Source organism: Lissotriton helveticus, chromosome 12 (genome assembly GCF_964261635.1).
Source record: "Lissotriton helveticus chromosome 12, aLisHel1.1, whole genome shotgun sequence".
NCBI classification, from domain to species: domain Eukaryota; kingdom Metazoa; phylum Chordata; class Amphibia; order Caudata; family Salamandridae; genus Lissotriton; species Lissotriton helveticus.
Window position 1 is genome coordinate 847,847,628 of NC_136073.1, and position 25,170 is coordinate 847,872,797.

At 44.6% G+C, this 25,170-nt stretch overlaps 1 protein-coding gene and 1 long non-coding RNA gene across 5 annotated transcripts in view; one reads left to right on the forward strand and one right to left on the reverse strand.

The window, feature by feature from the left end:
- The window catches only part of LOC144798776 (uncharacterized), a 127,977-nt gene extending 112,992 nt beyond the window's left edge, over positions 1-14,985 (reverse strand). Inside the window, exon 1 of the long non-coding RNA XR_013603640.1 lies at positions 14,788-14,985. This is a non-coding gene — a long non-coding RNA (uncharacterized LOC144798776). The remainder of the gene's footprint in view (positions 1-14,787) is intronic.
- NFIC (nuclear factor I C) overlaps positions 1-25,170 on the forward strand; it is a 322,708-nt gene that overhangs the window by 184,189 nt on the left and 113,349 nt on the right. The window lies entirely within an intron of this gene.

Here is a 25,170-nt window from a genome sequence, read left to right on the forward strand (position 1 = left end):
TGTCTTATACAGAAACGCTACATCTTTGGTGCCTGAGATATGAACCTGTAACCTTCTGGTTACAGGTAAGTTTCTGCAACCTCATAGAGGGAAGCAGAAGATAACATGCTTGAAACGTAGCCTGTGATAAAGCAGATACATTAGAAGGAAACAATATCTTCAATGGATGAAAAGTAGTAACATTTTAACTAGCATTTCAGAAAGCAAAAAACTAAATTCAGTACAGACTAATAAAAATAGAAACAATGAAAACAAAAAATTCCCGAAGAGCAGTGAAATGTAAAAAAACAGAAACTATTGAACGAAGCAAAACCAAAGAAGTTCTGTTATGTTATGCAATTGCACTTGTAGAGTGCACGGTTACCCTGGGGTGCCCTGGCGCTAAAGAAGCAATCAATGCTGACAGAATATACACATGCAAAAAACATAAATGGAAACAAAAGTAACATACAAGAAACTTAATGGTAAAAAATAACAAACATATGAAAGGACCAAATATAACATAGAGGAAAAAGAATAATACAATCCACCATAAAGATAAAGGATAGAAACTAATCCTAAAAAAGAGGAAAAGTAGAAAGAAATGACCAAGCATGAGAGTACAGTGTAGATGAGAACAAGTTTATATCAAGAAAAATTTTAAAAGAAAAGAAAGCAACATGCAGAACAACGTGGACAGATTTAAAAAGTATGTAGGAACCGAAGGGATCGACATAAACTAATGCAGTTAAAGTAGTATTATGTAAAAAGAAACCCAAAAAAGGATATAGCATTACACTACCTAGTTATCTCTTTCTAGTTACTTAATGACATTATATTTAAAAAACTGTATAGAATGTTTGTCTATGAACGTATCATGTATAACTATGCTCACAAACTCCTTTCAGAGACTAAGTAGTATATGATAATGTATGTAAAGCACCATGACAACATGTTATTAAAAAATTAAAAAGGCCAGAGTGTAAAATGAACAAACTTTAATACACAGTATGTATTGAAACTCAAATAACAGTCATGATCATAGGAAAGGAGACATGGAAGAAGAAAACAAACATTGAGTGATTGCACGAAAAGAATACAAGATTAAAATTGGGTGCACAAAATTGATAAAATAAAAGTAAATATGACATGAAGTAAGAAGTCAGTAAAAAATTGCATGGGTGCAAAGTAGAAGAAAGCAAAAAGGTAGAGCAGAAAATATTAGAGAAAACAGACCAAACAGGACATTAAAATAATACTGGATAAGTTGAAGCAGAATTTTGTTAAAAGCAGGAAAATAGAAGATAAACATTACCAGGCAGGAAAAAAAGAAAATAGCATTCAAATAAAGACTAGAAAAGATGCATATGATTTTTCAATGATCAAATAATTTTCGTTTGAAAAGTTCAGGTTCTCAGAATACGTGTTGAAGACTATGAGAGCCATTTATTTCTTGAAGTGGAAATTCAAGAGAGATTTCTTCAGTAAATACAGCAAAATTAGTGCTGTAATATATCAGAAGTCTTTTATCATGATAGATCAGCTAGAACAATAAACCTTCTTGATGAGACAAATGGCAAATAAAATAACAGGAAAAACTGCTGTTAATTGGGCTTATCCACTGCATCATCTCAACAATAGAACTCTGGTCTGGACTTTGTTTTGTCTTGTATGGTGATCGATCCAGCATTGATCAAATATGTGAAAAACAAATCTTAAAATTATTAAACAAATCCTCTGTAGCAATGAATGTGAAGTTAGAGCTACCAATGGGTTTGCACTATCATCCTCTTGATAGGCAGTTATTCTGTTGTGTTACCAGATTCATCACTGCTTCAAAACACAAAGGAATAAGGGAGAGACAAAACATCAGATGAAAATAATGGTGAAAATATAGAGTAGTATACAAACGGGGTGGAAAGGGAGAAGGTAGAATGGAAACATAGTGACATCAAATAAAAGTCAACAGATTGAGCAAACATCCTGAAACAGCGCAAGATGTAAGATAAAAACGCAGTCGCCTGGAGAGTAAACAATGTCCAGTGAGAGCAAACAGGAAAGTAAAGGAGAATCATGTACCAAAAAAGAAGGAATAAAAAAATGGAACAAAGTGACAGGAATATCAGATTATGGAAGTCAAGAACATGCAAGAAGGTAGCAAATTTAACTAGTTGACTACGAAATGATAAGCTAACAATTAGAATTTAAAGATAAGAAACAGAAGGAGTCAGATAATAGCAATATACATAAATGGCAGGAAATATAAAAAAAATAACAGGTAAAAACTACCGGGAATGAACATGTCATACATAAAGAAACAGCAATATCACAGGGTAAATAGCAGGAAAAGCGAACAATTAAAGATGGGCACTGGCAGTTAGGAGCACGTGCTGGAAGATTAAATCAGTAGATGGACAATGTAGGAAATAACTGTAAGAAAATTTAGATGGTGGCATATAAGAGAAGGGAACTAGGAAAAGTAAAAGATGTAAGATGTAACTAAGAAACTAACAAACTAGAAGACAACATGCAAGAACTAACTGGTCGGAAAAGTAAAAGATATCAGATAATACAGATTGAAAAAAATGAGTAGGAATTTCAGCTGAAAATTTGCCAATCAGTCTGTCAGAAAACGTAGAAGCTAGTACATTGTCCTAACAAAAAGCACATGTTCACCCAGAAGGGTATCTTGGGGCTGATTAACCGATGTCTATTGTTACCCAACTCAATGGTACTCATTTTATTGACGTCAGAAGGATGAAACGCTGAGTGGACCCGTCAGGATTTGAACCTGTGACCATGAGGTCAAACACAGACCCCTACAGTGGACCCATCAGTGAGCATAGAAGATAGTAGAATTCAATGGTAGGAAAATAAAAAGATGAAACAAAAGCAGAAACAGGCAGCAAAGGCAATAGCACTACCTGCAAGGAACAGAGAATGTCAGACAAGAACAAATCCACAAGATGAGTAGAGCAGAACAGACTGCAAAAAACTTACTACATAAATATCCATAGGTCCAACTAACTTGTAGAACCAATGGATAACAGGAGAAAACAAAGACACAGTAATGGTAAAATATGGCAAATCTAACCAGGGATCTATCAAAGTAGAAAAGAACAGGAAACAACACATGCCAGGAATTCCAGGAAATGCCGTATGAATTCCAAAAGGCAAATAAGCAAGTCTGTCTGAAGGGACTAACAAAATGATAATATAAAGTGTTAGGGGTAAGAACTAACTAATGGGAAATGTAAGCGGTGCCAGATAATAACTGGCAGACAGAGCATTCTGAAGATGCTAATTTCAAGTAACATGCAGAAAACATAAAAAATAGGCACAAACAAGAGCCAATAGGCAAAATGGACAAATGAGGCATACAGAGCAGTCAGGACAATTAAAAAGTAAACAGTGTGACTAACTAGAAGCTCAGAAGGATGAACAGAGAAAAAAGCATGTAAGAGCTGACAGACAGGAAAATTAGAAGATGGCGGATTAAAGTTAGTAACGGAGGAAAATTGAACAGATCGCTACCACAACGAGTGCACAATACTATGGAGATGAAATAAAGTTGCATTTAAAGTTCTGTTCTACTAGATAATGTCTATGTTACTGTCTGTCCGCGCACTGTAGTGATGCCGTTTCTACTGTCTTGAGTTTACTCTGTCAGCTTTTTTTCGCCTTTGGTTGCTCACCCGCTGCCGCTCCATTCTTTGAGACTCTTCGGTCTCTAGCGTTACCACCTTTTCTGTGACTAGTTTGTAAGTGGCCTTCTTACTATTAATTCATCCTGGGATTATAAGAGAATCCTCACACACTATAATCTTAATGCTATTATTTCGGTGCTTAAAGGGGCCCTCTGGGAAATGTCACACTAGTTCGCAAAACCCCAGCTGACATCATCAAACAAAGCAACATTCTGGAACGCCTATTGTTGATGATTGTTAGAGATGCAAACCCGGGGAAGGGAAGCTGTTTCATTTTCATTCCCCTTTAAGAGAGATGGGACAAGCTTAGAGGGGAAACACGCCTATAATATTTTGGACTTCCATACAAAATCCCTCGTCTCCGGTGAGGTCATTATCCCTTATTAAAAAAACGAATGTATGTATATGGTATATGTATAGAGCAAACTAGCTAATAGGCAGGGGAGCAATGTAGAGAACCAAAGGCAAGTGTAACACCAACAAACGATTAGAGAGCGAGTTGGATGGTGGACTGTTGGTGCGTCATGATCGATTGTTCTTTAAAGAGGTGCGTCTTCAACTCTTTCCTGAATTGGAACAGGATTGGAGACGTAAGATCCCGGAGCTTAACAGTAAAAACACTTGTCTGTAGTGGTGTCCGAGATGCTTACCTGTGAGTGGCAGGTAAGGCCTCCAAAGCGCCTTTGACTTGTCAATTTCTTTGTCTGCTACATTTGCCTTGTCTTCTTAATCTTCAGCTCTGTCCTCAATACCTTTGGTCTCATTCGCTGGCATTTTCGCAGGCCTTTTCAAATTCTTGCTCTGATTTTTCTCTTCTCTTGCTCTAAGGGGATTGCATCAATTTCATCAACCCCTCTCAGGTTATAAGATAGTCTTGTAGTTTCTCGGATGTCTGTCTAATTGTAGGATTTGATACCAGAAGATTAAAATACTACATGTGTGCTTGACTCTCCCTCAGCACTAATAACTTTTCATAAGCACCTCCAAATTTCCCTAGAAGACACCGTTCCAACTGCTCTTTTCTACTTTGTGTAATACTATTTTTTGTTTTACTTATCTTTCAAAAACTTTACCGTAAAATACATGTCGTTAGAATAAATTGGGAGGAAATTCGGAATCAGAAAATCTCCAGTTCCTCATAGTTGCAGGATGGGATTAAGCATTTTATTTTACTGCTCCCAAATAAAACTTACTTTAGTACGTTTATTGACATTGTATATCATGTCAGGGCCGGACTGGAAAACCAAAGCACCCCTGGCAATTTTCTCGGACCAGCACCTGGGGAAGCACTGCTTGACCCCGGGAGGCTCGAAGCTGGCCGTTTTTGTTACTGGGGGCCGAAATTGCAGCACCTGCACTCTGTCAGAAAACTGGCCCCTACCGTTGCAAACTGGCTCCCACCCTTCCAACCTCCCAGGGAAACGCCTAATGCGCGGTGCGGCCAGTCTGGCCCTGAATCGCATGCGTGTGCATCATGTGACTTTGTTCCATGTTCGGACCTGCCAACTCACACGGTGCCACTGCGTGTCATACAATTTTTCTCCCTTCACACGATCACCTGTGAGGAGCTGAACTCACATAGATGCAGGGAACACAGGCTGGAAACCACTGCACAAAGTGGCTTTCTAAGTTGTTTTCAGGGGCCGTAAGCAGCCGATGACCATTAAGGGATGTGAAAACACCCCAGGATTTTGGTGACAACCTCAGCGATCCTTTGCTTGTTTTTGTTTTTGTGTTTCTGGGAGGGGGTAGGGCAGGTTGGTGGAAGGCAGAGTGCCTCTTAGGTAGCTCTCGACACGAGGCCCGCCCCCTCTGAGGTCCGCCCCTTCCTCACAAGGTGAAATGTATTTATAAGTTTCCAGATCTGCGTGCTCTGCAGCGACATCTGAGGTCTGTGTCCTGATGCAGGGTTGAGAATGGCGGTCGTCACGTGTTTTTTGAAGTCACCTCAGGTGAAGAGGGACAAAAGCCCGTGTGGTCCGTTCCAGCTGGCACAGGTGTGGTACACATGCCATTATCAGCTGGCAGGAGGCCCTGTGTGCTGAAGCGACACCTGTAGCTACCTGGTGACCAAGCTATGTCACTGAACTCTTTGAAAGATTAAACAACATTTTTGGTCTAACTGATGGTTGTGCATTTTAATGGTCCCAAGCATAAGCTTTTGACGTCGCAAGAACTGAATATATTTGCCATACTAAGAGCGGAAGGACATTTGGCACACAATCAATGGAAGGACCTTTACCACACAATCAGAAGGAATAATCTTTGTCACACAGTCAGAGGAAGGACCTTTGTAGCATAATCAGAAGGTGTGCTCTGTTTACCAAGGTGGCCGCCAAGTGAATGATAGTCCTGCCGTACCTACAGAGAATGATAGAATTGTCACAAACAAATGTAGGTGCAGAGGATGTACATTTCAAAATGGAGGTACATTTCCAGCACACCTTACAAGTGGTTCTTGATGGGCTGGTAGCATCTCCCTCAAGTGAGTGACACATGGTTTTCCATGGAAGACTGGATTGGGTGATGTGGCCCAAGAATATTGTATTCAAAAGGTAATCTGACAGAAATATTGTGCCCCATATATCGCTTTCAAAAATATCGCCCCATCGGAGTTAATAAGAGAAAATCTAAACCCCATAGGCTGGCATTTAAATTAATCATATTTTGTACACAATATTTTTACAAGAGGATATTTTGCTATCAATATTTTGACATATACAGCCAGATTCATCATCGGCATGTTTTGCGAGTCTGTAATAGCGAATAATAAGGAATCGCTATTACAGACTCGCAAAACGGGATTCATGTAGGAATAGCAAAATTTATTGCGATTCCTACAGCTTCCTTATTTGCGATTAGCTAATTGCTAATCGCAAATAAGGAATAACTCCCCATTCATTTCTATGGGCCCAAAGTCTCACAGAATGAATGGGAAGACATATCAATGTGCGAATCGCTATTAGCGATTCGCATCTTGATTTTGCGGTTTCAAGGGTGCAGGGGTGTCCAATGGACACCCTGTTGCACCCCTGAAATGACATTGGATGCTGGTGTTATGCACACACATGTCCTTGGGACATGTGTGTGTATAACATACAACTCAGAAAAATGCACTTAAGTGCATTTTTCTAAGTTTCCGCTATTTACCACGAGATTTGACTTCGCGGTAAATAGCGGCACAAATTTGCGAATTCGCAATTTTTAAATGTTTCATGAATTGCATTTAAGGGATCTCAAATAGAGATTCCTTAAAAGCAATTCCACGCAAATTTGCAAATTCTCTAATTGCGATGTTTGCATTTGGGATGATGAATCCCAAATGCAAAAATTGCTCTCGCATAGGGCCAGATTCTCAGAATCTGGCCCTTTGCGAGCCGATTTCACTTTGATGAATCTAGCTGAATAGTCTACGGGTAACGTAGAGGTGTTCCATGGAGGTAGCAGTACGGAAAATGAAGATGAATCACACAGGTGGCCTATCAAACACTATGTTCGTAGCATCAACGCTGCCCGATACACACCTCACGAGTGTCGTGAAAGCTCCTATATGGAATGCAGAGAACGGTGGGCAGAACTTGCAATTTATGGCAGAACTCACATTCTAAATCAGCCCTTGTAGTGATAATGGAAAACCAGAGGGAATAGATTCTGACAGAAAGTCTAGAAGTAGAAGCTGACAGGAGGTGCTAGGACATAGAATCCTCCCTCTACAGACCAGGGAGGAGCTATACTGAAGGATGACGTGAGAATTCTACCTTACCTAGGGCAAAGTGTCAAAGAAAAGTGGATTAAAAAGTATTTCTTCTGGGCAAATCCCAAAACATAACACCATCTTCTTGAGCCTAGGGACCAGGAGCAGGAAGCGTAGAAGGAGGGCTTTAAGTTGGCAGGGTCCCTCCAGGTCTTAGACCTGACCAATAGTCCTGGCTGATTGTGCTAGTTTTTGTGTTATATATATCTCGGGGTGCACTAAGCGAAAAGCTCTTAAATTCACCAAAATACCTGTTGAAGGGCAACCTATGGGAATCGCAGAAATTTAGTTTACATGTTTAAGCCACACCCTTAATTACATAGGCCACCTCTATTTTAAAGACCCCACTTTTTTTTAACCCTGTGGGTAGGAGGGACTTCGGATATAGGGTCTGATGTAGATCTTTGCAGATGGGTATCCTAATCCTATAGGATATAATGGGATTTATATTTCAGCAGATCGGATGTCCATCATCACTGTGACGGAGTAACTCATCCGCCGAGATCTCAATCAGGCCCAAAGACTTTTAACACTTTGCATGCTCATGACGAGCTGAGCTCCTCATGAGGCACGGTGCTCCGGTGCTCATGACGAGCGCAGCTCGTCATGAGCCGTGGAACGTTCGCATGCAGGGATAATTCCCCTGCTGTGCTGAGCGTTCCACTGGAACCGGTGCACCTGTGACGAGCTCAGCTCATCATGAGCACAGGAGTGCCGTGCCTCATGACATGCTGAGCCCGTCATGAGCATGCGGGCGCTGTGCGCGCCCCCTCCCCCCCAGCACAGCGGGGGAATTAACCCCCTCAGCGAAGGGGTTAAGTTGGACTGTGCTACTATCTACTTTTGGAAGTTACGGGTAAAAAAGATATATTGAAGAATAAAAAATAATTTGTACCTCCTAATCTATTTTTATGTGGGTAAAAATAAAAAAAATGTTTACCTTGTAAACAATAGATATTATTTTGCTACCATGGTGTCTATGAACATGGACTTCACAACAATGAAAGATGTGATTTTCACCAAAAGCCCCTCGGTGGATGGGCAGCAAACAGTCATAGGGCGCACTCTTATGACAAGTCATTTTCTGGATAATTTCCCCAGGGCACTGCAGGGGACAGCTGTGGCAAACTACCCATGTTTCCACATTCTTGACTACAGATAAACTTTACCTGATTTTAGATAGCAGGCCTCTTTTTAAGAAATTAGTTTCTCTTTTCTGTGTAAATATCCATGTTTTCAGCACGTAGATGTACCCCAGAGGTTCTCTAGGCGCTTTAACCAATACCGATAGCAGGTGCTGGAAGAAGCTTATAGCGTGCTTTGTTCACAAGTAACGTTTGGTTTATTTTGCTTTCCATGTCCATGCCTGCCATAATGACACAGAAAGGGGCCTTTTGCCAAGATAGTGCAGCTGGCACCTGGAACTGGCACAGCAGGCTAGGGCGACTGTCTGGTCATGGCCCTATACTCGAGTCAGCCAAAAATATTTCTCTTCAGCAAACTGAAGACAGCCAGAGGACATCTGTTTCAGCCACAGACCGACTCTCCAGTATTTTAAGGATACCAACCCATCAGACGCCTACGCTGGGGCGTGGCTACAGGGGAGATGTGGGGGGGGGGGGGGGGGGGGGGTTACACCCCCCCAATAAGTACATTTACTGGTTACTAGTTGAGTAAAGGTGCTTTCAGTCAGGGATGGTGAGGTGTCTGTTGGATTTCTCCTGCAGTTTTTACACTCACCCAGACAAAAAAAGCACACACACTCCCTCTCTGTTTTTAAAGTCTTCACAAATGTTGGTTATTTTTACCAAATATTGTTTTCCCTCATTTAGTACATCTACCAATTCACCTTTGACTCCCTTTCCACAGCTCTTTTATCCCCTTTCATGAAACCTGCTTGTCACACTATATGCCAGCGTGATTGTTGGGAAATCTGAAGATCAAATCCCCCCCCATCCACTCAATCTTTACTGACCAAGCTATGCCTAAGGTCAGCTTCCTCAAACCTGCTGTCCATCCAAAAAGTCAGATACACGAGGTACGGATTGCTCGAGCTAGTGCTTAATTTGTGCCAGTTGTTAAAGGAGCTGGGCACCGGCACTGAGAGTGCAAGAGAGAGAAAGGCAGGAAAGGAAGAAAGAAGGAGGAAGAGAAATTCAGGGGGGGGAAAGTGATAAAAGTGAAAGCTGTGATAATAGTGAGATAAAGAGACAGAAAGTTTAAGGTAGTGGAAGAAAGAGGCGTGAGGTGGAATCAAGACCAGGCAGCCTCGGTATTAATGAGATAAAGAGACAGGAAGAATAGGCTGGTGGAAGAAAGAGGCGTGAGGTGGAATCAAGACCAGGTAGCCTGAGGGTTCATGATATAAAGAGACAGGAAGTGTAGGATGGAGGAAGAAAGAGGCATGAGGCGAAAATTAAGATAAGGCAGCCTTGGGATTCATGCGATAAAGTAACAGGAAGTGAAGGGTGGTGGAAGAAAAAGGCATGAGGTGAAATCAAGACTAGGCGGCCTCAGTATTCATGAGATAAAGAGACAACAAGGGTAGGGCGGTGGAAGAAAGAGACATGAGGTGGATTCAAGACTACGGGGCCTTGGGATTTCAGCAGCACAGATGATGGGCTCCTAAAAAACACTAGGCATGAATGTACTTTTTTTCTCCACAAATTAAACAGTGGCACACCCAGACTGCATATTTTCGAACTTCTTGCAGGTGGAACAGACCATCTGAGGGGCAGTGGGGCTGAACATATAGACCCACCTGGTTTATTTATCCTGTGAACTACAAAACCATGTCCACTGTGCGTCATGAGTTGGCCGGGTCCATGGTAGGCCATTCAGAGTAGCCATATTAGCATACAATGAATTTTAATGGAGCTCATTTACATAGCCAGTGGTTGTCTTTGAGATCTGGAGCGGTCCCGCCTCCACCTAGATTGGACACCCCTGCTCTATATTGCCCAGTGGAGTGTGTACCACCACCTTCAGGTTGAGAAAGGCTGCTTGTGGTGGTACAGGAGCTGGGGGAAGGGAAAGGGGTTCACTCCTGAGCTGTGGCACAGGGGCGATCACCCTCATAAATGGAGGGTGGTCGGCAGGTGACCCAAAACAAGCACAAATCAGTGTCACGTGCCATAAAGAGGGATCCGGGTCTGCTACAGGTGTGATGGCGCCCTCTTCCGGCGGACTAGGGTATTGCAGTTGATAAGGGTGGAAAAGGTGATTATGGAATGCATCCATAAATTCCGAGTGTCCTTAAATTAATCCTGTCTATATTAAGTCAAATATAAGTAAGGATGGAAGGGAGGGAAGGTTTGAACATGTCGATGACCCCCTTATTAAAGAGGGATGGTGTGCGTGGGGGGGGTGTTTGTGTTTGAGCAGGAAGGAGGCATAGTTTGCTTGTTGCTTGCTAATAATCCACCAAAAATTCAAGCTTAAAACAAATGCTGATGGTGGAGACAGGGTGAGGTCTGCGTCATTTCAGGAGGTGCCACAGGCGGATACTGCCCCCCCCCCCTTCGGATCACGTGCACAGACGCGGTTAGTGATGGGTAAGGGGGGGTCTGTAAGCACGAAGCCTTCGCCGCACATTTAGCGGTGGGACATCGGCGGAGGGAAGTGTCTGTTCCCAATGTTAATCAGAGCCTGTAGTGCCGTCGGATCGGGCCCGATCGATGGTTATTGATCCGAACTGGCTGCCTGGCGAGCCCTGCTGAGTCTGGAGTGCGGCCTCCCAGCTCTCCTCTTCAGAAGCATCGATCCGAAGCGCTCATGAATATTCATAAGTAGCCTGCTGGCGAGGGGGTGGGCATTGCGTCATGGCGAGGCCTAACCTGTCCATGGTTGGCGTGCACACCTTGCCCTCATCCCCAGAGCAGAGAGAGAGAGAGAGAGAGAGAGATGGATACATCACCAGGCATGTCAGAAGCTTTTGAGGGACCAGGGTTGAAAACTTTTGCGGGGTCCTCTTATGAGAAGCAGCTATCAATTAGGTAGATGTATTCTCTGAGAAAAGAGATGTGGTGCAGCGGCCAGGGTGGCTGACTTTGAAGCACAGGGTTCACGGTTCAATCCCCGGCTCTGGTGGCAGCTCAGCACCATGTGACTCTGGGCAATAGCTCACTTAATTTCCAACACGGCCCTCAGCGCATTGAGACCCGTAAGGGTGAGTAGTTTGCGCTTTACAAATACGGATTTACATTTACATTTCACTTGCACCCAGGAGGGACCGGGTGAGCTGTTGCGCATTTAAAAACATGTTTTAACAGAAGCACGTGGCCCCTAAATCTGAGGGACCTGTGGCAAACAGCCCTTACTGCCTTCCCCTTGTGAGTTTCCCGCATGCAATGCAAGGGAAATTGACAATTCTCTACCAGTAGTGGTCTATATTCTCCGTCCGTGTAACTCTTTACTTCCTGTTAGTAGTGATGGGCGCTGTTTCCCTGTAAGTGTGAAACAGTGTGCTCATGGCGAGTGGGGCTCTGTGCTCCCTTTGAGTGGCACGGCATCACTGTGAGTGGAGCAGTGTGCTCAAAGTGAGCAGGGCTCTGTGCTTCCCGCGTTTCACATGATATTCTGCGGTCGATTTATCGACCTGGAAAGATACTGGACTCCATTCACAAAGGTAAACGTACACTTTTGTGTCAGTTTACTACTTTTCGGTAAACACAAACTATGTGAGGAGTTTTACAACTCCATCCATACTCCTCAGTGCTTGAAATGGAAAAATAGAAGTGAAGGTACTCTGTACTAGAGTACCTGCTTGTTTCTAAGAAGTGCTGGTACTCTCCAATTAGAAGTACTACATTTCCCTTGAGAAGTGCCGGTACTCTCCCTCTCAAAATAAAAAAGTGCCAGTACTCAGTACCGGCCCATTTAAAGCACTGATACTCCCTATACTTATGGGTGCGGAGTTGCCCGCCCTGATTGTGGAGTCTTCGGGTGTGGGGAACACATAAGTAAAGGGGGCGCAGAGTTGTAAAACTCTGCATATAGTTTTTGAGTACTGAAAAGTAGTACATTTACACAAAAGTGTAAGATTGCCTTTGTGTATCAGGCCCATTGCATCCACAATTCCGACTTCCACTATGTCGTCAAGGTAAGGATGGTTTACTGTTCTTAGCTCCAAGTCCGCTTACGTCGATGATGTAGTGAGCAGGTGTAGATATTGCTCACACTGCGCCTGTGATAACTGCAAGCACTGCTTGTGCTCTCTGTGAGTGAGTTTGTGTAGTGGGCCTGTGTACCCACAGGCTGTGTACTCTCTATGAGTTAAATACTTTTTTTTGTTATGGAACAGAAGATGCCATGAATGTATAAACCATATTCTTGTAGCAGCCTATCTACAAAAAAGCCTCCAGAACAGATGCGAACCAAAAGATAAGTGCTAAAAACCCTCATGTGCGTATCACTATTCACAAATAAAAATATAAAGCATTCACTGGGCCAGTAAAATGTCCCGTTTAATATCAAACGCCAAATATTACTCTATAATTACAGGAGGCTATCTGATTTCGATTCCCCTGCATCTGCTGTTAAAGGATCTTTCCAGTAACGAAAAGAAAAATGTTTATTTTGAAAAAAAAATATTAAAAAGAAAAAAATGCTTGCATTCGAAAATTGAGCATTGTTGGAAGCAATTAAGAAGCAGCCGTTTTTAGGGGGCGGTACCTTTTTAGATGAAAAGGTCTTTGAGTGAATTTAACAATGCCGATTATTAAATGGGGTGACTATTCTGAGCTAGTCTGTGGTTTTTAAGTGTTTAGCACCGGGAACAGGGCCAGGTTCAAACAACTGAACGCCTAAGGTGTCCTGGCACATCTGGTGCGACAGTGGAAGCAGCTCAAGTGAAAACATCTATCACACAGAACAACCTAAGCAGCAGTACAAGCTTCCCCCATGCACAGAGCAGTATTAGCTCAAATAGACGTGCGGCTTCCCCCACACACAACACTCACAGAAGTGCAAGCTGTCCCCCCATACGCATAGCAACAGTAGCTCAAATAGAAGTGCATGTTTTACACGCACACAGCAATCAGAGCACAAACGGAAGTGCAAGCTTCCCTCAATAGAAGTGCAAGCTTCCCCCACACGCAGATCAATCATAACTCAGATAGACGTGCAAGCTTCCCCCACACGCAGTGCAATCACATCTCAAATAAAAGTGGAAGCTTCCCTCACACACAAAGCAATCGTGGCCCAAATAGAAGTGCAAGCTTCCCCCATACACAGAGCAATCACAGCTCAAATAGAAGTGCAAGCTTCCCCCATACGCAGAGCAAAAGTAGCTAAACATCCTGTGATTCTGGGCAAATCACTTAATCTCCCCATGCCTAACAAAAATAAATGCGTGTCCTCATGTAACGTAACTGGTGCTATGTAAAGCACTCTGATACCCGATTCAGATTCGGGTCAAGTTCGTGCTATATAAAACTCTGCAAACAAGTGTGAGCTTCCCCCACACACATAATTATCACAGCTCAAATAAAAGTGCAAGCTTCCCCCACACAGAGCAATCATAACTGAGATACAAGTCCAAGCTCCCTCACATATAACTAATACGGCAGATGCAGAAGTGCAAGCTGCCCTCACACAGAAGAGAACAGACCAAGCATCAGTGCAAGCTTCGATCACACTAAACAAATACAGTCTAGATAGCAATGCAAACTGTGTTCTCAAGTCTTTTTTAGTAATGAGAAGTCTGCACAAGTCTAAGTTAAGTATGAGATCTGGTTACAAAGTAAGAAACCTGCATTATGCAGTGCCAGTGACAGGTGTGAGGTTTGCTTCAGAAGTGAGAGGCGTGCACTGGTCTGTGGTAGGTGTGAGGTCTGGTTAGGACGTTAGAGGCCTGCACTGGTCTGTGGTAGGTGTGAGGTCTGGTTAAGAAGTGAGAGACCTGCACTGGTCTGTGGTGGGTGTAAGGTCTGGTTAAGAAGTGAGAGGCCTGCACTGGTCTGTGGTAGGTGTAAGGTCTGGTTAAGAAGTGAGAGACCTGCACTGGTCTTTGGTGGGTGTAATTTCTGGTTTAGCAGTGATAGGCTTGCACTAGTCTGTGTTAGACGTGAGGTCTGGTTAGGAAGTGAGAGGCCTGCACTGGCGTTTGGTTTGATTTAGCAATGATAAGCCAACACCGGTCTGTGGTAGGCATGATGTCTGGTTAAGAAGCAAGAGGGTTGTGCTGGTCTGTGGTGGGTGTGAGGTCTCTTTAAGAAGTGCAAGGCCTGCACCGGTCGGTGGTGGGCGTGAGGTCTGGTGAAGAGGTGCAAGGCCTGCACCGGTCTGTGGTGGGCGTGTGGTCGCCCACCACAGACCAGTGCGGCGTCTTTAGCGAAAGGTCATTACCTAGGACTCAACCCGAAGCCCTGGCTGCCCCCGAGGGCAGCGCTTCCCCGGCCCGGTGTGGGCCCCGCGGCCCTCCTGGCCTCCTTGGCCCTGGAACCGCTCGAGGGAGCACGGCCAGTACCCGCCACATCCGGGACCTGCCTCTGTTCATCATTGCCAGCGCGAGCCCTGGAGGCGCGCGGGCACCTGCGCTGCGTCACCTGCCCCGGCGCGAGCCCTCGAGGCGCGCGGGCACCTGCGCTGCGTCACCGCCCCCGGCGCTGCTGGCGCGAGGCGCACCCGGAAGAGTCCATCGAGGCTCCCCGAGGGGGTGGGACGGGGTTCATGGTACGCGCCGGACCTGCTGCGCAACACTGCAGGGGGTCAGCTGGACACCCACGGAAAACACCTCACAGAGTGGGGGTGGGGGGCACGAAAGAGAAGAGGAAGGGGCAGCAGTGGTGTCTGTCCACTCCTACATAAATACGGTTTTAGTTCATTTGAGGACTTGGTATTTTAAGTGAAACGCATTCTGCCAACATTATTTCGGTGTTGGCAGGAACCGGTTATTATTTTGAGTATTCAAAAACATAATTTAACCGTTTTCGCTAGGTGTCACTATAAATTATGCTCATTACACACACAATATAGCGATAAAATGAATATCCTTTTTGATTTTTTAACCAAATGCATATTCATAAAATGCTCCAGGCAAGCGCCAGCATTATCTGTTGCTTAGTATACATTTAAAAAAAATTCTCACGTTGGCACTCGTTTTGCCTGTCAAATAGTTCTTTTTCCTAGAATTTGTGAAACGTTCATTGAACAGATGGGAAGATATCCAGTTGCTTCATTCAAAAACAATGTGATCCAATATTCTTCTGGCATGGACAAGTTTAATAAGGTTAGGCCATGGTGGCTTTATTCAATCCGTTTGTATGTAGCATCTAAACCTAGAACTAATGGTGCAGGTTCCAGGCCCGCCCTAGAACAGAGAATTCCGCTGGGATCTAGAGACGCCATCTTGATCTATCGCAAAATTGATAGACTTCCCAGAAGACTGTTGCACCTGCGAGGATGAGGCAACATCACTCACCAAAGAGATTAAAAATGACTGCCTAGGCCACATTCTCCTTGCAAAGACTCACGAGTACCTTATTTACTGCTTACTCTGAACACTAAGCAGCTTTTTTTTCTCTTTTTGATCCGATTTCCTTTTCCCATCTTTATGGCTAGGCTATATTTGATGACATCTTTGTTGTTATCTGTAGATATCTTTTCGGTCCTGTGTTCTTTTTTGAGGCCTCTGCCTTTTTGGTCGGTTCTTCTTCTCCTTTCCTTTTACTCACCTTTGATCTTCGTAGCTACTTTCTGTTTTTTTGTGTCTAGCACCCATATTCCTGGGCTCCTAGCCCGCTTCTCCCTGTTTGCCAAGTTTCTATCTTTTGGCAAGCACTATGCTCCTCTCATTTGAGCCAGCTTCTGGAACTGTTTTTTTGCTTGTCATCTCTTCTTTCTTTTTAGGGCAGCTTTCCTGTTTTGTGGTCAATTTACCTACCTTCTGGCCCAGCTCTCATGTCTTTTTTCCCAGCTGTCTTATCTTTTGCCCCAGCTCTCAGATCTTCTAGCCCAGCTCTCTTTCCATCTGTGACACCTCTCTTGTTTCTTGTCTAGATCTCTTATCGTCTGGCCCTGATTACCTATCTTCTGGCATTTTTCTTTTGTATTTTGGGCTAACTTCCCTGTCTTCTGGTACGGATTTCTTGTCTTCAGGCACAACTATCTAGTTTTCTGGCTCTGATCTTCTGTCTACTGTCCCAGCTCTCTTGTCTGTTGGTCCAGCTCTCTTGTCTTGTGGTCCAACTTTCAGATAATCTAGCCCAGCTCTTGTATTCTCTGCTCCAGCTCTCTTTCCTTCAGTGCCAGCACTCATGTTTCCATTCTAGCGCTCTTATCTCTGGCCTAGCACTCATGTTTCTGGTCTAGCGCTTGTATCTTTTGGCCCAGTGCTCTTGTTTCTTGTCTATCTCTCTTATCTTCTGCCATAGCGCTCATTTCTGGTATAGCTCTCTTATCTTTTGCCATAGCGCTCTTATTTCTGTTCTATCTCTCTTATCTCCTGGCCCAGCACTCTTGTTTCTGGTCTATATCTTCCGCCATAGCGCCCTTGTTTCTGGTCTATCTCTTATCTACTGCCATAGCGCTCTTATTTCTGGTCTAGCTCTCTTATCTCCTGGCCTAGCGTTCTTGTTTCTGGTCTAGCTCTTGTATCTTTTGGCCCAGTGCTCTTGGTTCTGGTCTAGCTCTCTTATCTTTTGCCATAGCGCTATTATTACTGTTCTATCTATCTTATCTCTTGGACTTGCACTCTTGTTTCTGGTCTATCTCTTATCTTCTGCCGTAGCACTCATGTTTCTGGTCTAGCTCGCTTATTTCCAGGCCCACCTCTCTTATTTCTGGTCTAGATCTCTTATCTACTGGCCTAGCACTCTTGTTTCTGGTCTAGCTCTCTTATCTTCTGCTTTAGCGCTCTTGTTTCTGGTCTAGCTCTTATCTTCTGCCATAGTGCTCGTTTCTGGTATAGCTCTCTTATCTTCTGCCATAGCGCTTGTTTCTGGTCTATCTCTTATCTTCTGCTGTAGCACTCATGTTACTGGCTCGCTTATTTCCAGGCCCATCGCTCTTGTTTCTGGCACAGGTCTCTTATCTTCGGCCATAGCGCTCTTGTTTCTGGTATAGCTCTCTTATCTCCTGCCGTAGCGCTCTTGTTTTTGGTCTGTCTCTCTTATCTAGAGTGCTCTTTTTTCTGGCCCAGCTCTCTTATCACCTGGCTCAGCGCTCTTGTTTCTGGTCCAGCTCTCATATCTTCTGGCCTAGCGCTTTTGTTTCTGGTCTAGCTCTCTTATCTCCTGGCCCAGCGCTCTTGCTTCTGGCCCAGGTCTCCTATCTCCTGGCCCAGCGCTCTTGTTTCTGGTCCAGCTCTCTTATCTTCTATCCCAGCTATCTTATCTTCTAGCCCAGTGCTCTTGTTTCTGGTCTAGCTCTCTCATCTTCTGGCCTAGCGCTCTAGTTTCTGGTCTAGCTCTCTTATCTTCTAGCTCAGTGCTCTTGTTTCTGGTCTAGCGCTCTTATCTTCTGGCTTAGCGCTCTTGTTTCTGGTCTAGCTATCTTATCTTCTAGCCCAGTGCTCTTGTTTCTGGCCTAGCGCTCTAGTTTCTGGTCTAGCTCTCTTATCTTCTAGCCCAGTGCTCTTGTTTCTGGTCTAGCTCTCTTATCTTCTGGCTTAGCACTCTTGTTTCTGGTCTAGCTCTCTTATCTCCTGGCCCAGCGCTCTTGTTTCTGGTCCAGCTCTCCTATCTCCTGGCCCAGCGCTCTTGTTTCTGGTTCAGCTCCAGCTCTCTTATTTTCTAACCCAGCTATCATATCTTTTAGCCCAGTGCTCTTGTTTCTGGTCTAGCTCTCTTATCTTCTAGCCCAGTGCTCTTGTTTCTGGCGTAGCTCTCTTGTTTCTGGTCTAGCTCTCTTATCTTCTAGCCCAGTGCTCTTGTTTCTGGCCTAGCTCTCTTGTTTCTGGCCTAGCTCTCTTGTTTCTGGCCTAGAACTCTTGTTTCTGCCCCAGCTCTCTTATCTCCTGGCCCAGCGCTCTTGTTTCTGGCCTAGCACTCTTGTTTCTGGTCTAGCTCTCTTATCTCCTGGCCCAGCGCTCTTGTTTCTGGTCTAGCTCTCTTATCTTCTAGCCCAGTGCTCTTGTTTCTGGCCCAGCGCTCTTGTTTCTGGCCTAGCGGTCTTGTTTCTGGCCCAGCGCTCTTGTTTCTGGCCTAGCGCTCTTGTTTCTGGTCTATCTCTCTTATCTTCTAGCCCAGCGCTCTTGTCTCTGGCCCAGCTCTCTTATCCTCCGGTCCTCCCTCTCGTATCTGGCCCAGGTCTCCGGCCCTCGGGTGTTTCCGGCTCTGTCTTCCCGGCCTCTGTGGCCTCCACCGCTCCTGCACTCTCGGGCCCTCCTCCAGGCCGGAGGGGAGGCCAGCAGCCGCGTGCCTTGGCCGGGGAGCCTGGGCGCACTCCCCGCTCCTCTCCCTTGGCACACGGCGTGTTGGAGCCGGAGGGCCCGTCTCCGGGCCAGACTCCAGGAGGTCCCCGCCGCCGTCACACCGTGTGACCGTGGGAGGACAGCCCAGGCCTGGACGGCGAGGAGGGAAGTCTGGCTTGCGATGAGCGCTTCCTGTCTGTGCAGCGCTGTTAAGTGGCCCTTCTTTGGCTCTTCTTGCAAGCGAGAGGCGTCCACTCTGTGATATGACATTCTGTAACCTCCGTCCTGGCCTATGCAGTGTAGTGAGGAGCTCGAGCTTGGCCAGCGAGCCTCCTTATGACGCCGGCAAGAGAGAGGTGATGATTGGTGCATCTTTAGCTGCATGGCGATTGGTCCATGTTACAGCTGACATGCTACCCTGCTTTTAGACTGCTCCATCTTTCATGTTCCAGGGCATGGTCTTTTTTTAATACCTGTTAACGAAGATTTGATCACACATATTTACCCCATTCTGCTTGGAAAGATCCGTGAAAGCGCAACATTTTCACAAGATTATTATTTTGTGTAATAACTTAAAGGAGCAGCCTTTGATCTTCAGCTGTGTTTTGCACAAGCTCGTTCACGTGCAGCAAAGTGCAGCAGTGATTGTGCGAGGCCTAGTAAAGCCAGCATTGATTGTGCGAGGCCTAGTGATACCTGCAATGATTGTGCAAGGCCTAGTGATACCTGCAATGATTGTGCAAGGCCTAGTGAAGCAAGCATTGATTGTGCGAGGCCTAGTGATACCTGCAATGATTGTGCAAGGCCTAGTGAAGCAAGCATTGATTGTGCGAGGCCTAGCAAAGCCAACAGTGATTGTGGGAGGCCTAGTGAAGCAAGCATTGATTGTGCGAGGCCTAGTGACACCAGCAGTGATTGTGCGAGGCCTAGTGAAGCAAGCATTGATTGTGCGAGACCTAGCAAAGCCAACAGTGATTGTGGGAGGCCTAGTGAAGCAAGCATTGATTGTGCGAGACCTAGTGACACCAGCAGTGATTGTGCGAGGCCTAGTGAAGCCAGAAGTGACTGTGCGATGTCCAATGAAGCCACCAATCATTGCACGAGGCCTAGTGAAGCCAGCAGTGATTACGCAAGGCCTAGTGATACCAGCAGTGATTGTCCAAAGGCCTAGTGAAGACAGCAGTGACTGTGCAAAGGCCTAGTGAAGCCAACATTGATTGCGCGAGGCCTAGTGAAGCCAGCATTGATTGTACGAGGCATAGTGAAGCCAGCAGTGATTATGCGAAAGCCTAGTGATGCCGGCAGTGACTGTGCAATGCCTAATAAAGCCACCAATGATTGTACTAGACCTTGTGATGCCAGCAGTGATTGTGCGAGGCCTAGTGAAGCCAACAATGATTGTACGAGGCCTATTGAAGCCAGCATTGATTGTGCGAGGCCTAGTTAAGCCATCATTGATTGTGCGAGGCCAAGTTAAGCCAGCATTGATTGTGTGAGGCCTAGTTAAGCCAGCAGTGATCGTGCGAGACCTAGAAATGGAGTGTGTAGTGAGTTACACAGAGTTTTGCTGTTTTGCTTGATAGAAGAGTCTATTTTAGGGTGGGTAAAATGTGTGTCTTTTTTCTCCAAGTGTGGTGCATGCAATTTTTTACAAAAAATGTGCGTATCACCAAATTACGCTTTAGGAGGTAGCTTGGTGAAGTCTACACGCCAAGTTTGCTCTGACGTACACACATAACATAAGCTGTCTGGTTGAATGGACTGAATATAAAGTCATAAGAGACATGTGTCCAATGCACTGGGCAGTTGTCTTCTTGAAAACGGTATGTGGAGTAGCCATTGGGTGCAATTATCATGCAAAATACGCCCCAATGTAAGGGTTGCCTATCTGAGTGACATTTTCTGCTGGAACCAGTATTCTAGTTGAAAAAATGATGCAAAAAGCATAAAAATTAAAAAAAAACAAGATTTATGTGAAAATTGGGCTTACTTAAAGATCATTTAGACAAGGCCTAGCCTGCCCAGCAGTTGAAGATTCTTTCGGGGGTGACTCCTCCACTATAGCAGAGGAGCGTCTCCCAATGGATGAAATGCCGCAAACAGAAAAAAAAAAATGACAATAAAACAAATTTTTTTCACTTCCAGTCTGGGGCGGGGCCATATCTCAGCATCAGCAGTGGGGGAGGGAGGGGGAGCAGTTGTAGGCCCTGAAAGTGTGAATGTCGGTTTGGCCGACCGTCTTAGGACAGCCAAACCGACATGCGCACTTTGATATCTCCAGGGTGTTCCTCTGCGATATCAGCAGAACTGCTCCGCCCAATCCCAGCGCTCTCTCATGCTGGGAGTAATTGCGTGAGAGAAGCACTGGGATTGCGTGGGAAGTCTGGGCTACTGGGGATTGTAGTGCCGGGAGCAGCGAGGCATGGCAAGGGAGCAGAAGATCCCGGTGGCCGGCAGCGGAAGATAAAGTGTGTATTTTTAAAATTATTTTTTACCCACGCAGCCCCCCAAATCAGATTGGCAGCAGCCGTTACTGGATTCTTTGTATATTATTTGGCATCCAGTTGCCACTTGTTTTACTGGGGAAGCAGAGGGTTTAGAAAGCCGCTTGTTGTTTGCCTTACTGTGGGTGTTTTCAGAAAAATATCTGGAATCCTAGTGAAATGTCCTGTCATGATGCATTGGGTTGGCTATTCATATACAAAACTCCATACCATTGCCTCTTGTCAAGGGCTAAATAGGTAGCACTATTATCTAAATGAATTGTGCTTATGTTTTAGAACTATTGTTTTAATATACTTGTACAACCATTAAGACACCACAAGACCGACACTAAAAGGAACCATATTAATGGCCATGTGCACTACAAGCTGTGTGATCTGTGTCAACTCTTCACAGCTCACTAAAACGCGTGGCTTCTTTTAAAAGCAATACCGTAAATTATTAAATTGTGATCTGTTACAGACATGTTTTTTGATCGATCAGCCTAGTCTGGAACAGTTTGTTCACCTAACAAACCTTTAAGGGCCTCCCCAACCAGCCTATACCATCTTTTCTGCTGCATAGGCCAGCCCATATTGGAGCACAAAGAGTCAAAGTAGTTGTGTTGCTAATTCCTATATCCTAGGAATGTCCATATGTGCCAATACCAACCCCCATTCCATGCTCGCTTGGCGTGCCCCAGTGTGTCCAGGTCGAAGCAAAACTCAAGCGTCATCATCTTGCCACACAGAGATATCACGACTACCTTAAATTTAATCATCATATTCAAAATCCCTGCAACTGTGGAAAAAAATACCTCTTTGAGTTCGACGACTCAAACATATGTCGTTATTCTTTCTAACAAATTTCACAATCTGTTATTGAGTATAATAAATTCTGCATAGCATTTTATATTAAATTTCCCGGGACCTGAGCAAATTGTTCTCTTCCTGGGCTATAATCAATCAATCAATCAATCAAGACACTTATAAAGCACACTACATACCAGTTAGGGTCTCAAGGCGCTGGGGGGGGGGAGGGGTGCTGCTACTTATCGAAGAGCTATACTGTTGCTTAGTTGCACTGCAAATCGTCAGTACAACCGAGGGCAGTCGCCAATTGACTTCTGTGTTGGCGTAAGTTGTGTGGAGAGCAAGGCCAGATTGGAAACCAAAATGAGCCTTTTGGCCGCCCTTCTGGTTCAGAAAGCAGCTCCCTAGCCTGGAACCCACTGGGAAAATGCCAGGGTGACAGAACGGTCAGTTCCACCCCGGTGGAGAGTTAGTAACGAAGGTTTTATATATAATAGATCCTGGTTTCTTCGGTACTGACTCTGAGATGTGCCTGTGAGTGTCAGGATTGGCTTAGAAGAAAAGGCAAAGAGCTGCAACACAAAATGTGTCCTCCTAAACACAGGAATACTTTTGTGCCTTTATAGATGCTAATAAGTAGAAATGTGAAACCCTACAGTGAACAGTCCTAAAACTACTGGGAACTGTCTCAAATATGGCGGCCGACTGTCCAGGAAGCATTTAGTGCAGCTCGGCCTATTAGGAATCAACCTGATTGGGTTACTGGTCAGCCTGTCGATGGACATGCCCAAGCTGGCCTCATGCTGAACTTTGAAGACAAGTATTGGAATGCATTGTTATTTTTTCATCACAGTGCATAGAATTTGTGCAAGCAATTCTATTTGCAGTCACCTGTAGAGTTATTTGCACTGCATGAAAAACAATAAATTGTGATTTATTTCCCGAATATTTCCTCTATAACGGCACTTCCCTGTGATTTCCGTTAAGGGATGTTTTGTAGAAGCGGAAAATCTGCACGAGCCAGAACTCATTTTTTGGCTGTCGTCTGTTGTGTCATTTTCAAACAAGTTTGTCAGCCAATGAACTGGTGGAAGAGAAAATCCCTTCTCTTCCTCCTCCACCTCCGCCCCGGTTCATGCCTTGGCAAATGTGCCCCCTGGCACAAGACCGTGCAGTGCCGCGCCACACTCCCCTAGCGATCCCAACCATGCCTAAGATGGCTGCCAAGAGGGCGGAACTGGTTTTTTTTTCTTCTTCTCCCACTCCAGTCCTGAAATGGCTGCCAGCACTGAGCCGTCCAACTCTCCCTGCAGCCAAGAACTCAATGAAAAAGTAAACAACGAGTTATTTATAAAGTCTGCTTGCCTCAGTTTCTGGCTGCGTGGCTTTTTCTCTCTGCTTTTCTCAGTCGTGAGTCGGAAAAAATATTAATGGCTGCTTTTCTCAAAAACACCCCCAAACGCAGGAAGGTTCCTTTTACAATTTTAAATACATCAAACCCACTCTCCTCTGCTTTTTCTCCTTCAGTTTTTTTGATTCATTTAAGGTGAGTTGTCTTTTTGCCAGCCGTTAACATTCCAGAGAGGCTTGGCAGACATAGTGCCCACGCCTGCCAGGGATAGCACAGCAAGTTGGCACAGATGCGCATGTTGCCGTTAACTCTTTCTCGTGGGCGATCCAGGCACAAAAAGGAAAATAGAATGGCTGAGGCTATGGCGGCAGATACAAAAATGTGTACACGGCTTGTTTTAACACAGCAAAACTGTTTATCACCCCAAAGCTCCCCACTGTCAAGCCTTTAAGAAGGAGAGAAGCATTTGGACATGTGTCGTAATCCTAACTCGTCAAATACTCTGATCACAAAATGGCCGCCCTCAAGCGAGAAAATCAATGGGATGTGGGAGCGAGAGAAAATGGCTGCCAGATCAACCCCTGGGTGTGTTCCCTCCAAAACCTTCCCCCCGCACTGTGGATCCCCATGATCTGCACACACCCCTGAAAACAAGGTGTCTCATTTAAATACTTCCCCCGCTTCAGAGAACTCTTTCAGTTTGTCGCTGTGCAACTTGCATTTGGTTTGGCTTGAAAAGATGCCAAAGCAAACTTGGAGTGTGTGCAGGAGGAACACGGAGATATATATGCAAGAGGCATACTTCAAAGACACCGAGAAAAGACGCTTTGTTTCTTACTCTTGGCACACTTGCATTTCAAATATGAGTCGTAGTTATGCTATTTTACGAAAGAGCGATGAATCTCCTGATCCCATGATACAAAAATGTAAGATACATGAATAAAGAAGTACGGATAAAGAATTTTTGTAGAACGTCGTGAGAGTGAACATAAATTCTGGCGGAGTTCTCGATCAACACTGGTGCTGACCTCCACTGAAATACGTGGGCAGACCACATTCTTATACGCGACAATTGCGGAAATTCTTGCTACGAACCCCGGCTTATTGAGCTCATGGCTACGTACATTGAGTGAAGTCCAAAACCTGCCGGCTGTTTCCTTGGGGCTCTGGTTATGGAAATCTTATGTAAACAGCTTGCGAATGTGTGTAGAATTTTTGATAAAGATTTTCAATGAGTGTATGTTTTTCGAATTGGCTACTCGAAGACTTAAAGATCACGGTCAGAATGTCTGTAGAATTATCTCTGTGACTGGAAAAAGATCCACTGTAAATTTTAAGCAGAGATCTAGCTCTTCAAATTGAGAGTTTTGGCCAGATTATAAGATTAGCTGATACGTTTGATAAACATTTCTTGCAGCATGTAATTGTACAATTGACTCTCTGAAAATATTGCTATTTCCATCAGTTTCTCCTTAGATTGATGAAAATGTCACACAAAGTTTTCATGTGGAATTACCCCGATGAGCAAATACACATTTCTTCCGAATTTCCATTTAGAATTGACTCTCTTAGTTGATTACGAATTCCTGCAGATTTTCTGTGTAAAACTGTCAGTCAAAGTCGAGGAAATTTCCTACACAATGTATTTGTAGTAACAAATGTTTGAATATGCACACATTTCCTGCAAAATGTTGAGCTACTTGGGTTGTGGGGTGCAAGTAGTGCCATGAAGT